Source organism: Schistocerca nitens, chromosome 11 (genome assembly GCF_023898315.1).
Source record: "Schistocerca nitens isolate TAMUIC-IGC-003100 chromosome 11, iqSchNite1.1, whole genome shotgun sequence".
Classification (NCBI taxonomy): domain Eukaryota; kingdom Metazoa; phylum Arthropoda; class Insecta; order Orthoptera; family Acrididae; genus Schistocerca; species Schistocerca nitens.
Window position 1 is genome coordinate 47,267,670 of NC_064624.1, and position 15,556 is coordinate 47,283,225.

At 40.1% G+C, this 15,556-nt stretch overlaps 4 non-coding genes across 4 annotated transcripts; all 4 read right to left on the reverse strand.

The window, feature by feature from the left end:
• Positions 1–11,289: 11,289 nt before the first annotated feature.
• On the reverse strand, positions 11,290–11,364 carry Trnat-ugu (transfer RNA threonine (anticodon UGU)). Its single transcript has one exon. It is a non-coding gene; the product is annotated as a tRNA-Thr (tRNA).
• Positions 11,365–12,609: 1,245 nt separating this feature from the next.
• Positions 12,610–12,684, reverse strand: Trnat-ugu (transfer RNA threonine (anticodon UGU)). Its single transcript has one exon. It is a non-coding gene; the product is annotated as a tRNA-Thr (tRNA).
• A 366-nt stretch (positions 12,685–13,050) lies between these two features.
• Trnat-ugu (transfer RNA threonine (anticodon UGU)) lies at positions 13,051–13,125 on the reverse strand. Its single transcript has one exon. It is a non-coding gene; the product is annotated as a tRNA-Thr (tRNA).
• Positions 13,126–13,929: 804 nt separating this feature from the next.
• Trnat-ugu (transfer RNA threonine (anticodon UGU)) lies at positions 13,930–14,004 on the reverse strand. Its single transcript has one exon. It is a non-coding gene; the product is annotated as a tRNA-Thr (tRNA).
• Positions 14,005–15,556: the final 1,552 nt, after the last annotated feature.

Sequence of the window (15,556 nt, forward strand, 5' to 3'; positions counted from 1 at the left end):
GGACAAGCGGGGGCAGGACTGCATTGAATAAAATCAAATATACTCTAGTAAATGCATAAATTCTACATCAACTGGATATGAGCAGAGACTTCTGTCTATCGACAGATGCGTCATTCCCCAAACTAGGAGCTTGCCCATTCCACACGGATACTATTGGCAACAATGTTGACATTAGAGTCATAGGGTTTGCGAGTAGGACTCTATCGGAATGTGAGAGACTTTACTCTGCCACCGAAATCGAGGCATTGGCCATAAAATTGTCATGAAATAAATTTCATTACTGTGTGTATGGTAAACACGACAAGGTGTTTTGTGATCGCCAAGCCTTGAGTTTCCTCATGAGATGTAAGTTGTTGCATCAGCGTTTGGCGGGCTGGTCACTTTGTGCTTCATGAATATGACCTAGAGATTGTTCACATTAGCAGAAACGAAAACTTCGTAGCAGACGTGCTATCTTGCCAACAGCAAGGATTGCATGAGTATTTAGAACTTGTTGAACAGATTACTGAATTTAAAGTACTGTTGCTCAAAAATCCTCTATACTGATGGTCATAAATGAACATTTGTCGTAATGTGCAGGCCTTAAGGAAGGGTGACACAGGGTGGAATACAATGATTGAAGCAATAGGTCAGGGACTAGTAAATTCACATTTTACTTCCACAATTGCATTCTGTTCCAACGTCGTGATACAGGAGAAGATCAATGGTGCATATGTATTCCATTGGAATATCAAGAGCCTTTGGTAAGGTATACACACTATTCCGGGAGCCACTATGGCATAAACAAATGTAATCACAAACTGAAAAGTTATTGTTATTTTCCCAATATGAAACGGTATATTCACCAAATACTGAGAAAGTGTATAATATGTCAGAAAATCAAACGCATGAAAGTATGTTCTCTGATTCAATTACATGCAATATTGCCAACTAAAGTACTCGAGACCGTAGCTTCAGCAATAATTACTGACCAGGCCAGTAATTTCGCCAGCCATAAGAAGAAATCCTTTTTGAAATTACAAACCATTAAGCAAATTTTAGTATAACGCTACCATCTGGAAGTCAATCCCACTGCAAGAGTATACAGGGAATCCAATAGATTTATCAGGACTTATAGACCTCATAGACAGACCAATTGGATAGAATATGTAGAACCCTTCAGGGAAATTATCGATAATTTGCCACACTCATCCACCACTGTTACACCTGCAGAACTTATGTTAAGATACATGAAAATAATGAATGGATTAAATCCCTTCCACAAATGCCTAGATCAGAAACAGTGTGGGAGGAAAAATTTAAATGTGCTGAAGCTTCGTTAGCTCACTAAGCACAGCTTAGAAAACGTAAATATGATAAAGCCTTGGGTATAGTACAGAGGTACCGAATTAGGGACAGAGAGTCACTAAGAGCAATTTTTAAACCCTCCTTGTTGAAAAAGAAGAGTAAGACGTTGCAGCTGAAGTAAAATGGTCCACACAAAATTGAGGACATTCCTCATTAAGAAAGCAATTTACTAGCAAACTTTCTGCCAAATAAAAATACCAACATAAACATTTCCAGAAATTTATTTCATAAATGTAACATTTGTATTGTATATATCTGTGTAAATATTTCATTTCTATTTTATGCATACAATAGAGTTAGTTGTGAGAACAGATGTCTCAAAGCAGATATATGGATACGGTAAGTAGATAGTGAAATGCATTTAAAGAACACTAAAAAAATCCTGTTGAAACTCAGTTTTACTCGGAAAGCCAAAACCTGTGTTATAAATATACCTTATGTAATAAATTGTAAATTGTAGTATAGTTTTCCAGACAGAACTTTTAGATAGTGTGTTAGTTTTAAGATTAATTTATACTTCAGGTGCAAAATATGTGATTAGTTGTAAGTAACTGTGCACTATTCATATCGGAAGTATATCTCCTACAAGCTAAAAATAAAAGTTTTGAATAATACTATATGTACCCATGTACATAAATACTGCAGGATATATTTTCTATAGGATGATGTCCTATGTCATTGCTTTAGCCAGCAGGCAAGGGGTTCAGGTCCTCTATCTTGCAATTAAACTATATGCATATTTTGGCACTTACTGATATCCTGGGGCATTAGTTTTCCATTTTAGAATTGTTTTTATGCGTGCTTTTTTATAATTATGGTAGAAGACTGGAAATGACCCTTGAACTGGGTTTTCCTTGGGATAACGAAATAAACTGGTTGCCAAATACGAACAAAACAAATACATGTAACACGACCACACAACACATAATATAATGGCCAAACAGTTTGCACAGTGAATTTTCAAACATACGATGTCATATCCAACGATTCTCGACACAGCAATAAAACAAGCCAATTTGGACGTTAGATGAAATGTGTAGCTTCAGTATCAGCATAATTGACTCAAAACACTGTGTGTAATTGCAAATGAGTAAAAAAACGAATGCCAAAGTCAGTGCTATTAAGGACTTTCAAAGAAAGCCATAGTAAGTAGACTTTATGTATAAATAAACAAAACTGTGCAACAGAAGTCGTCTGTGGGAAAAGTGAAAATACTAGTGTTGCAAAGTGTGTGATAAAGTTGACACTTAACTTCACTGAAGTGTTCTATCACATGTACTGGTGCAGAATCCTGTATACTGCTGCATTCGTTTTCAATAAGCTACCACAAGACTTTAAAAATCTTAGCAGTAATCCACGTGCTTTCAAATCGAAACTGAAGAGATTCCTCATGAGTCGCTCCTATTCTGTCAAGGAGTTCCTTGAAAAATTAAGCAGATTCTTCTTGTATTGTTGATTGCGTTTACTGAAACTTATGGCATGACTTTTTTCGGGTTCATAAACATTTTATTTTTACCTTCTATTACTTTTATGTTGTAATTTCATCTACTGACAATTCCCATGACCTTGGAGATTTTCTCCTCAAATTGGTCCTATGGGACTTGACGTGTAAATGAATAAAAATAAAAAAACTGTTAGGTAAAACAGAAGTAGCTGTTCTAGGGAACTTGCACTGCTAAGAAACGAGTGTACACAGAGTACAATGCAAACCACACCTCAACAATGTTCCGTATGAAGCTCTGGATTGTTGATGTCGAGTTCGAGCTATGTGATCGCTCAGTACTCGCAGCAATTCAAAACATGTACTTGTCACAACTAAGCTATGAACGCCCTGTTAGTGCAAATAGTGATAGCGTGATATGCCAATAAATAAACTCCAATGCTCATTGCAAACAAATAACAATCATGATGCAGTGGAAAAGAAACGACAACATCGACAACAGTACAGGCATTAAAACGTCATGGCAGCAAACAAAATGCAAACAAAAGAAATAAATGGACAGAACAAACTGTGAACTATCACCACAAATAGAATATACAATCATCATGTCCATCCTTAAGACAATATATGTACTAATACATCATGTTTCAGCCAAACTGCATAATTATATGTTTATATATTAATGCTTCATCTATTGTTTTCCATGTACTCCATGCCCGAGATGCCTGTCCTGTGAAAGAGCAAGACCTGTATTCAGTAACTAGCTGCAAATCCTGGCATGTCTTCCAGTGTTCATGTGTGCATCTAAGGGTCATGGCATCAACTACTGTCTACCAGAAAGAATCATCATTCCAGCAATCTATTGGAATGTCTATCATTGCAACTACAAACGATTGTACTTGATATTCTAAAAATGTGATACTTCTTAATCCTACTCAATTTTGTAAAGACTTACGATTTTGATTTGTGAGAAAGAACGTTTATGACAAACTCACATAATGTGACCTTTAAACGAAAATTCTGTATAACAGACTCTTACACGAAAGAACTAATTAAAAACTGAATATCTTATGTAATAATTCTGCTTGACATGAGTTATGATGAACGTTTTATGGGTTTCAGAATCTCATGTGTTTTCAAAATGACATGACAAAATGCCTATGAATTTCTATAATATTTATGCTGTCTTGTAACATGTTACATATTATTGTACTTTGCTATCCAAATTTCAAATGATTTTCAGTAAAAAAAATAGACTGAGGGATGTACATCCATCCCTTTGTTTTTTTACCCTGTTTTCCTTGGGACCACATCTGAATAGGTGGAATATTAATTACAGTAGGGTACAAGTTAGAAGACAGGCTTCAATCAAATAACAAGGGCAACAGTAAAGTGTAAATGTAAATGTACTCAAATTATCGCCCTTTTTCTCAAATGAAAGAAGTGGTATCCGTGTAACATGTAAAACTGTGAATTTATTACAATGAAAATATCAGATGAAGTGACATAATGAAATGTTGATCTCCAACAGTTAAAACAGTATCATCTCAACATCTATGGAGCATTTTATAACGTCCACAACCTTAACACGAAATTTACTCAAGGTAATGTAACTATGCCAGACACCTCTTGATAATACATCGACAATCATACAAAGATCATAATGTGTAAGTAGTATAAAGAGTCGTCAAACAAGGGCGTTGTTCTCATTTCTATTTTGCTCTGCTCTTTTGCTCTTTTCTTTTTGCCATTGTGTTTGTCTCTCTCGGTTGGCTTGATTCATGTTACACACCTAATTCTGTGGATTTGAAGAACTGGTTGTAGGAGATCTTTCATACATTGATACTTAATTATTTTCTGCTGTTGTTAGAAATTAGAATTCCAAGTGTGTGCGTTTGAATATCTCTCATTTCATGTAGAGGATCTTTTGTTTTCAATACTATGCTGTGTGAAATAGTGTAAATTGACTTCTATTTCCTTAAAATATACTGTTAAAGTTCAATCATATTTCATTCATAAACCTGTCCTCCCTTTAAAGATTCACAATTTTGTGTGTTTTCTTAAATATGGAACTTTTCTTTTGGTTATTATATTTCATGCGCCATAGTCTTTTGTTTGTGAAATACAAGAGATACTGCAATCATTTTAACATTACAAAGTCTGATAATCAGTTTAATATAAATTTCCGCATGGAAACATATTTAAATTTACAGTCAGTAACACATTTTACCAAAAGATTTGCTCTCCAAATCAAAGCTGTGGGCCATTTGCTGCTTTCAGAAGACATTGGATTATCTTTTGTAAAACTTCCGAATTAAATTAGTCATTTAATGAAAGAAGCTCCAGTTTCTTTTAATGTAGCCGCTATTGCTTCTCATTTTAATATAAGAATAGTTCACAACCTGAAATTGTCATTCATATTGTGCACATATTTGTTACAATTTCATGTTTGCAGTTATCTGTATCTTCTGTTCCTTGTATGAAACACTCACCTCGTGCCTGCAATTGAGAAACATCAGGAGAGTGAACCAAGAAAAGGAATAATAAAAACAATATCACAATAAGAAGTCGTAACTGTAAGGTATGGGAAAACAGTGATTATCACACTAGAAATACGACATTGTAATATTGACAGCACAGTGCCTCCCACAGCTTCTCTCTCTCTCTCTCTCTCTCTCTCTCTCTCTCTCTCTTTCCTACTTATTTTTGTAATAGCGGAGTAAGACTACGAACTATAAAATCTACACGAACATAACCTGGTAGAGAACTCAACAACATTTTGCCACATTTCTTTCTCCCAATATACCCCAAACAAATAGAATCTGCTTATTAACATCGACCACTTGTGGTGATCTTATTAAATATATATATATATATATATATATATATATATATATATATATATATATATATATATATATATATATATATATTGGTCCACTGGAGCAGGCGACCAGTGATCGAAGTCGCTCCCATGGACCTGTGTATGCAGCTCATCTCCTTGTTGTAGCCCCCTGCAAGTTGCTGTGGGAATCAAGTCAGCATGCATAACTGTTTCCAGACTTCTGAGTTCCCATTAACTGTGGTACTACACGAGTCTGCTGACACATTCAATGATGTATCAGTGTCAGACACTGAAATATTTCCAGACTTCGAGTTTTTACTATATCCTCTGCATGTTGCACATAGCTACAAAACAACGATTACTATACTTTCATCTATGTAGTTCAATTACTTTCATGCTCATCCCATTGGAAATGGATGGATGTACATCGGAAATAGGTAAATTCGTAGGAACAATTTTATGAGGTACATGTACAAAATCAAACCACACCTGGTTATGTTAGTAACATAAGCATATGCATATACTAGATGAAATGTGGAGAAAATGACCTAAAATGGTTTAAAAAATGCGAAAATTGAGAGAAAGCACTTATAAACTCTGGGGAGATACGAAAAAATGCGGGAAAATTGTGGGAGAATGAGAGAGTACTTAGGTATCTGTTTACTGCTGCCAAATTCTTGTAAAGGGGAACGAGTGTGTAACACCCCAAGAGATATGAGAAAAAATTCGAAATCGAAACACTGTGCCCCAGGGAAACAGTGATCACTGCCTTCAGTAAGACAGCTCAAATAGACTGTTTAACATGGATGGCACAGAAATGTAGAGTAACAAATTTATGTGTGTCAGATCACAAGCCCTAGTGAAATGTAGAGTAACAAATTTATGTGTGTCAGATCACAAGCCCTAGTGAGACCACAAAGTTATCTGTAACCACCTATGATACAGACTTTTATAAAATGTCTGGACATGTGACTACGAAAATCTTTTACGTCCTCCTTACGTAATGAGTATTGTACTACCTGGTTTGGGGCTGTAATAAGCAACTACTGAATGGTTCGCATATTTGACCTTGTGCAATACTTACTAGGTGTTTCAAACTCTAACTACCAGTATTTAAAATGTGCTTATCTGAGTTATTTACCAATCATAACCATGTGATCTGGGTAACATTTACTGGTACCTTACAGAAACGTTACTGAATGGTATTTTTAACAACATTATGCAGTATGTCTACTGAAGTTGTAAGAATACCAACAAGTTGACTGCCATCATGGATAACTTTCTAGACAGTTGTTCAGGGTGTGAGTTAGAGTGCTACCTGCAATCATTAACAGCAAACCTCTCCATACCACAGCCAACAGAGAACTTCGAACGCATGTGTGACGATTCATGTCCACCAAACAGATGGAAAGCTGATTTCAGTATCCTCTTTTAGATGAACGAATATGCACCTGAAGTCCGCCATTTCCTGATCAAATTTTGGATATCAATCAAGTCACCATTTCACTTTTTTTGAGGTACTGTAGACCCTGTGTATACATTTGCTGGCCATTTGTGTGCGTATGTGTGTGTATCTTTGTCAGAAAGAGAGAGTGTTCTGTATTTATAGTTAGTGCAGCATGTCCACCAAACTGATGGAAAACCTATTTTGGACCCCCTCCTTCACATAAATGAAGCTGCATACGACGTACATCATTTCCCCGTGATGTTTTGGACATGAATCGAGTCATCAGTTTCATAGTCAGTTCTAAGTCACTGGCATTGCTTTGTAAGACACGGTTAATCTTGTGTGTGGATTAGCATGACAGTTGTCCTGTTCACAGAGTTAGTGGATGTTGGTGCATAATTTCACATATCAAATACTGTTGGTATGCATTTGTGTATTTCCTCATAAGAAGCATTTTACATTGCTGGTGATCATTTTATCGGGCTGATGCAAGCATAGCATAATTTCTGAACTGTAATCAGTTGTGAACGGTGGGCCCTATACATTCTGGAATGCTATGTTACGCATGTATCACAAGAAATCTATGTTTTTCTTTGGTGTATAAGGAAGTAGTTTCATCATCATAAAGTCTGTCAATGTAGTAGGTGGGATAGAGAACTTGCAGGGTGGATGAATGTCTGCATTAGAGCATTGAGAGCATTCCATTCTGCACTAACATTTCAGAAACCACATAGCTATAACATTATAGCATGTTTAAGTGCAGAACTGAATAGCCTTATGAGTGCATGTGTTTATGATCTACTATCATTTTTCTCTTGCCATTATGTTCTTGGTACTGACTCCTGACACTAGAACAATAGTCCAGAATTGATATCACAATTGATTCACGTAAAATGTTTCAAACTCCATTCCTCTGGAGTTCCATCATGCAAAAACCACACATTTTTTGTTAACCATCTGTTACATCTCCACGGCACTCTCATATCTAATATACACCGTTATGGGGTGCTCAGCTCCTCGACATGCACACATCTGTAGAGATCTTGTGCACTTGGATGGGTGCTGAGAGTAAGATTGATGTGGAACACTCTCCTTGAGCAGCAGTTACATACTCCATTCGAGCTCACTCTGTTCCTTCATGAGATGTGGAATGTAGTGTGTATAGTACCCTCCTACCTACGGTCAGTTGCAAATTAAATCGGCGAGTGTGTTGCAGAGAGGGTTGGTCAAAGACAATGCAGAGAACTCTTTCAGTCTCCGACTTTATCCTGCAAGTGCGAGTATACTTTGGGATTTTCATCCACATAGAAAAAGATGGCAAATCGTAATTAAATCTTACAAAATTTATGAAGTGTTTCACCTAAGGAATGTAGTTTTCGCTCCTTCTCTCCGCTGATAGCTATTTCCTACACTCAGAAACAGTATTTGTGTTGTGATGTAGGCAGTGTAACAGGGTTCATGATACATCCATATGTAATCAGTCCTCGCAGAGTAATGGCGGGGTGGTTTTGAAATGATACAGAAATTGAGAACCATGCTGCAATGTCATTGACTGACAACATCGTGACAGTGATGTGATGAGACATATTGTTGACAACTCGTCGAGAGTGGTTGTTTGGACCTTGAGTAACTGGATAAAGTGTGTTGGAATTATGGAAAACGTGGTACGGTTGCTAAATTGCTGGAGGATATGTAATCACTGTAGAAGATGAGATTAAATGTAGAAGTCATCTCCTTTGGACAGGTGTTTGTAAACATTGCACAACGCCACAAACTCTTCCAGTTCCCGTATGTTGTAGTATCTTCCACATTTTTGTCAGTAAGAAACATCACCTCTGTCTCTTATTCCAACGACCCCATGTATTGTGGTAGCAGTATAATTTACAACATGCGATGTCTAGTTTTCTGTGTAAGAGCCTATGGATCAAAACGTGTTAGTGTTGGATCAAACCTGACATGGACCTCGAAGTTTTGGTAGAAAAACAACATGTATGGCCGTGTACATAACTGTTGTCATACACTACTTCAATGTCTTACAGCAAAAAACTATGTATCAAACTGCTTATGAAACAACAACACAAGAACCCTCTCCTTATGACTGATAGTTTGTAGGCTATGGTCTTCCTCCAGTACAGACTACAAAACTTTACTGAGTTCCATAGAAACGACTTCATCACTGGCCACCTGGTCCCATGGACCAATACATGTAGGCCTATATTTAATGGGATCAACACATATGATCGATGTCAACAACCATATGGTATTTGTTTCTGATATAATAGGAGAGAGAGAGAGATCTGGTAAAATGTTATTGAGCTCTCTACCAGATGCCGTTCGTTAAATTTTTATAGTTTGTGGTTGTTTACTCTAGTGGATGTTACCAAAATAACAAGGACAGAGAGAGAGAGATACGCTGTGCCATCAACAATGATTCAGACACCATTACACTGTTGTATTTCTGATGTGGTAATCATCAGAATACGGTAAAAAATTAGGACATATACAGGGAGATATGTGTAGACTGCTAAAATTCTTTGTGCAGTCCATGCATACTCTGCTTGGTTGTGAATTTCCTCCTGTGCATTAGTGTGCTATTTTTCTCGTTGTGATTGCTCTCTGACTAATCAGTGATGGGTGGAGGACTAGACAGCCTTCTAACTAATGGAATAGAGCTCTTGTAATGTGATGAGATTACAGGACAAATAGCAGGTGTCTGTAACTTGGCAAACAACATTTCTTACTCTTGGAATCAGGTGTATCCAAATCCTATTATCAAAGACTGGAGGATTCATAATCTGACTAAACACGTTACAACCTCTCACATACATCTCGAAAAGTGACTGCAATGAAAAATCAGGGGCCAATACAGAGAGACAATCAGCAGCAGATGTTCTGTTTTTGTTTTATCGATATATTGGAGTCGACGTTGTTGCTTAATTTTTTATGTGCTTGTAAATGGATGAACTGACATCTTAATATGCATATTAAATTTACATATACATCTATATTCATACATCAAAAGCCATGGTACGGTGAGTGGCTAAGGGTACCCTGTACCACTACTGCTCATTTCTTTACCTATTACACTCCCAAACAGAGTGATGGAGAAAAAGATGCTCTATATGCCTCCATATCAGCGCTAATTTTTCTTATCTTATCTTTGTGGTCCATATGCAGAATGTATGCTGGCAGTAGTAGAATCCTTCTGCAGTCAGCTTCAGGAGATGATTCTCAGTAGTTTTCCTTGAAAAGAACATCACATTCCCTCCATGGATTCCCATTTCGAATTATATCTCAGAACATTTGGTTTGCAGAAGAGGTGAGGGGGAGCATATCGTTGAGCATCCTGGTATTTACCCTAGTGACATTTAAGCTCACACTCCTTTTGAGAAAGATAGGACAACTTTTGCAGGTGTGGAATCATCTGCCTGACACAGCGAATAGTGGGTTATTGGGCAATAGCAGTAGAGCCCTGATACGAGGGCGGGGGTTCACGACCCAGTGGTGGGAGTGACAGCTGTTCACATGCAATCCAGTGGCGGTGTGGTGATGGGGGTAGAGGCGATGCGGGAGTGGTGAGAGGAGTGAAACATCCTGCTGCACCCATACACTGACAGATCTCAGCATGACTGGGTTATGTGTGGCATACCTGAATTCTAAGTGACTTACTTCCATCAGCATGACAAGGCAACCAAGAGGCAGACCATAGCTAGTGTTGGATATCTTCAACTATTTTAGGACAGTTAGCACCCATTTTGGTATCAGAGGAAGTAACTACCTAGACTCTGGGGAGCCTCCAGATATGACACACAGGTATTTGTAATGGTTCCCTAAAGAGTGAAATCTGACTACAGGAAAAAAAATAATAATCACATTGCAAAGGGACTCTCATGATCAATTTAATTAATTAGCCAATCAATTTGATATCAATGACGAGCTACTGGGAGGGTGGAAGCGAGGGCGAGATTACCGCATATATGATTCGAGAGTTGGATTGGTGAAACTTTTTAACGGAATTTCAATCTCCCAACTACACAGGGAGAGAGGAACATATTAAATTTTACTATATATGACGGTAGTATCTGTTCCTGAAAGAACAGTTACCGTCGATGACCATGCAGCTTTGCTCGAAATGAAATGATAATTAAATAGACACCCTAGCTGCAAGCAGGCGTTGATACACCTCATTGGGGACATGTTGAAAATGTGTGCCCCGACCGGGACTCGAACCCGGGATCTCCTGCTTACATGGCAGACGCTCTATCCATCTGAGCCACCGCGGGCACAGAGGATAGTGTGTCTGCAGGGACTTATCCCTTGCATGCTCCCCGTGACATCCACATTCCCAACATGTCCACAAGACTACATTCGTAGTGCGCCTAATAGATGCTTGCCCATCATACTCATTACTCATGGCAGATTAATCTACCAAGTCCCATACGAGTTCGGGCATAGCGTGTGCGTTCGCACAAGAAGATCAAAGGCCGGGAACCCATTTTTTTAACTATATAAGACGGTATATCTGTTCCTGAAAGAACAGTTACCGTCGATTACCATGCAGCTTTGCTCGAAATGAAATGATAATTAAATAGACACCCTAGCTGCAAGCAGGGGTTGATACACTTCATTGGGGACATGTTGAAAATGTGTGCCCTGACCGGGACTCGAACCCGGGATCTCCTGCTTACATGGCAGACGCTCTATCCATCTGAGCCACTGCGGGCACAGAGGATAGTGTGTCTGCAGGGACTTATCCCTTGCATGCTCCCCGTGAGATCCACATTCCCAACATGTCCACAACACTACATTCGTAGTGCGCCTAATAGATGCTTGCCCATCATACTCATTACTCATGGCAGATTAATCTACCAAGTCCCATACGAGTTCGGGTATAGCGTGTGCGTTCGCACAAGAAGGTCAAAGGCCGGGAACCCATTTTTTTAACTATATAAGACGGTATATCTGTTCCTGAATGAACAGTTACCGTCGATTACCATGCAGCTTTGCTCGAAATGAAATGATAATTAAATAGACACCCTAGCTGCAAGCAGGCGTTGATACACTTCATTGGGGACATGTTGAAAATGTGTGCCCCGACCGGGACTCGAACCCGGGATCTCCTGCTTACATGGCAGACGCTCTATCCATCTGAGCCACTGCGGGCACAGAGGATAGTGTGTCTGCAGGGATGTATCGCTTGCACGCTCCCCGTGAGACCCACATTCCCACATGTCCACAACACTACATTCGTAGTGCGCCTAATAGATGTTTGCCCATCATACTCATTACTCATGGCAGATTAATCTACCAAGTCCCGTACGAGTTCGGGCATAGCGTGTGCGTTCGCACAAGAAGGTCAAAGGCCGGGAACCCATATCTTTAACTATATATGACGGTAGTATCTGTTCCTGAAAGAACAGTTACCGTCGATGACCATGCAGCTTTGCTCGAAATGAAATGATAATTAAATAGACACCCTAGCTGCAAGCAGGCGTTGATACACTTCATTGGGGACATGTTGAAAATGTGTGCCCCGACCGGGACTCGAACCCGGGATCTCCTGCTTACATGGCAGACGCTCTATCCATCTGAGCCACCGCGGGCACAGAGGATAGTGTGTCTGCAGGGACTTATCCCTTGCACGCTCCCCGTGACATCCACATTCCCAACATGTCCACAACACTATATTCGTAGTGCGCCTAATAGATGCTTGCCCATCATACTCATTACTCGTGGCAGATTAATCTACCAAGTCCCATACGAGTTCGGGCATAGCGTGTGCGTTCGCACAAGAAGGTCAAAGGCCGGGAACCCATATTTTTAACTATATAAGACGGTAGTATCTGTTCCTGAAAGAACAGTTACCGTCGATAACCATGCAGCTTTGCTCGAAATGAAATGATAATTAAATAGACACCCTAGCTGCAAGCAAGCGTTGATACACTTCATTGGGGACATGTTAAAAATGTGTGCCCCGACCGGGACTCGAACCCGGGATCTCCTGCTTACATGGCAGACGCTCTATCCATCTGAGCCACCGCGGGCACAGAGGATAGTGTGTCTGCAGGGACTTATCCCTTGCACGCTACCCGTGACATCCACATTCCCAACATGTCCACAACACTACATTCGTAGTGCGCCTAATAGATGCTTGCCCATCATACTCATTACTCATGGCAGATTAATCTACCAAGCCCTGTACGAGTTCGGGTATAGCGTGTGCGTTCGCACAAGAAGGTCAAAGGCCGGGAACCCATTTTTTTAACTATATAAGACGGTATATCTGTTCCTGAAAGAACAGTTACCGTCGATTACCATGCAGCTTTGCTCGAAATGAAATGATAATTAAATAGAGAACCTAGCTGCAAGCAGGCGTTGATACACTTCATTGGGGACATGTTGAAAATGTGTGCCCTGACCGGGACTCGAACCCGGGATCTCCTGCTTACATGGCAGACGCTCTATCCATCTGAGCCACTGCGGGCACAGAGGATAGTGTGTCTGCAGGGATGTATCGCTTGCACGCTCCCCGTGAGACCCACATTCCCACATGTCCACAACACTACATTCGTAGTGCGCCTAATAGATGTTTGCCCATCATACTCATTACTCGTGGCAGATTAATCTACCAAGCCCTGTACGAGTTCGGGCATAGCGTGTGCGTTCGCACAAGAAGATCAAGGCGGGGAACCCATTTTTTTAACTATATAAGACGGTAGTATCTGTTCCTGAAAGAACAGTTACCATTGATGACCATGCAGCTTTGCTCGAAATGAAATGATAATTAAATAGACACCCTAGCTGCAAGCAGGCGTTGATACACTTCATTGGGGACATGTTGAAAATGTGTGCCCCGACCGGGACTCGAACCCGGGATCTCCTGCTTACATGGCAGACGCTCTATCCATCTGAGCCACCGCGGGCACAGAGGATAGTGTGTCTGCAGGGACTTATCCCTTGCACGCTCCCCGTGACATCCACATTCCCAACATGTCCACAACACTATATTCGTAGTGCGCCTAATAGATGCTTGCCCATCATACTCATTACTCGTGGCAGATTAATCTACCAAGTCCCATACGAGTTCGGGCATAGCGTGTGCGTTCGCACAAGAAGGTCAAAGGCCGGAAACCCATATTTTTAACTATATAAGACGGTAGTATCTGTTCCTGAAAGAACAGTTACCGTCGATGACCATGCAGCTTTGCTCGAAATGAAATGATAATTAAATAGACACCCTAGCTGCAAGCAGGCGTTGATACACTTCATTGGGGACATGTTGAAAATGTGTGCCCCGGCCGTGACTCGAACCTGGGATCTCCTGCTTACATGGCAGACGCTCTATCCATCTGAGCCACTGCAGGCACAGAGGATAGTGTGTCTGCAGGGACTTATCCCTTGCACGCTCCCCGTGAGATCCACATTCCCAACATGTCCACAACACTACATTCGTAGTGCGCCTAATAGATGCTTGCCCATCATACTCATTACTCGTGGCAGATTAATCTACCAAGTCCCGTACGAGTTCGGGTATAGCGTGTGCGTTCGCACAAGAAGGTCAAAGGCCGGGAACCCATTTTCTTAACTATATATGACGGTAGTATCTGTTCCTGAAAGAACAGTTACCGTCGATGACCATGCAGCTTTGTTCTTTCAGGAACAGATACTACCGTCTAATATAGTTAAAAATATGGGTTCCCAGCCTTTGACCTTCTTGTGCGAACGCACACGCTATGCCCGAACTCGTACGGGACTTGATAGATTAATCTGCCACGAGTAATGAGTATGATGGGCAAACATCTATTAGGCGCACTACAAATGTAGTCTTGTGGACATGTTGGGAATGTGGATCTCACGGGGAACGTGCTAGGGATAAGTCCCTGCAGACACACTATCCTCTGTGCCCGCGGTGGCTCAGATGGATAGAGCCTCTGCCATGTAAGCAGGAGATCTCGGGTTCGAGGTCCGTTTGGGGCACACATTTTCAACATGTCCCCAATGAAGTGTATCAACGCCTACTTGCAGCTAGGGTGTCTATTTAATTATCATTTCATATTAAATTTAGCTACAGTACCGAATTTATAAAGTGATATGTAGTATAAACCTGATATTTACAACTCCTTTGTGCTGCTACCTTGAGAGACTTTGAAGGTAATGTGGTAGTTGGTTACTTTAAGAGTGTTCGAATATGAGGAGACATTCTGTGACAGAGGTAGAGACTGCTTTCAACATCCCATCATGATCCAAAAATCAGCTTAGTGCTCTAGTCCTGTGAAGCAGGATGTGGTAGATATTAAGCTGATAATAACAAATTTTTCTACCTGATGAGAGGATACTTAGGGGAAATATAGTCTGTGCCAGAGTGCTGCAAAAGATTTTCATAACAAGAGGGGGGATGGGGTTGGAAACCACACAACTTATCCAATTTGTAGAATGATGGTGACTAGAACTGTGGTCCATGGTCAATTGTGATGTG